The 669-nt window shown below is 49.6% G+C and overlaps 1 protein-coding gene across 1 annotated transcript in view; it reads right to left on the bottom strand.

Moving 5' to 3' along the window:
- Positions 1 to 455, bottom strand: part of LOC109046316 (ral guanine nucleotide dissociation stimulator-like) — a 12734-nt gene extending 12279 nt beyond the window's left edge. Inside the window, exon 1 of the mRNA XM_042778475.1 lies at positions 1 to 455. This exon is cut by the window's left edge and continues 154 nt beyond it. The gene's annotated coding sequence lies outside the window, so the exon portion shown is untranslated.
- Positions 456 to 669: the final 214 nt, after the last annotated feature.

Genomic DNA, 669 nt, shown 5'->3' on the forward strand with positions numbered 1-669 from the left:
CCCGCCGCAAACACCACCGGTACCGAGAAACCCGACCGAACCACAGCCGCACACCGCCGCGAGCATCAGTGTGTGTGTGTGTGTGTGTGTGAGAGAGAGAGAGAGAGCGAGTGCTCGGGCTCCGCCTCTGGATCATGACGTCACTTTCAGATTAGAACCACAGAAACAGAACAGAGCAGAATGTCAATCATCTCGGCGGCTGTGAAAGTGGGCGGGGCTCAGCGGATTAATAATCATAATGTATTTAATAGAGTTCAGTTTGTATTTGAATTCCTGTGATTATAATGTTTGAATGATTCAGAGCTGAAGCGGTTTGAAGAGCCGCAGAGCGCCGCCTGCTGGAGGAACACCTGCAGAGACTCAACAGACGCAGCAGCTACAGAGAAACAGTTCTGCTTTATATGTGAAGACCTTCGCGAGCGCTCTTGTGAATTTCATGAAACTTCCGCCTCACATCTGGTGTGAATTAAAAGAGCACACGGAGTTCAGAGAGATGCCCCCCCCCCAGTCACACACACACACACACACACACACACACACACACACTCACGTGACATCAGAGACAGCAGACAGGACAAATATAAGAGCATCACACACAACAATAAAGATGTGATCTGGATGTACTCTCAGGTGTGTCTGATGCACGAGATCCTTCTGGAACAGTGTGTT

The sequence above is a fragment of the Cyprinus carpio genome, chromosome A21 (genome assembly GCF_018340385.1).
Source record: "Cyprinus carpio isolate SPL01 chromosome A21, ASM1834038v1, whole genome shotgun sequence".
Taxonomy (NCBI): domain Eukaryota; kingdom Metazoa; phylum Chordata; class Actinopteri; order Cypriniformes; family Cyprinidae; genus Cyprinus; species Cyprinus carpio.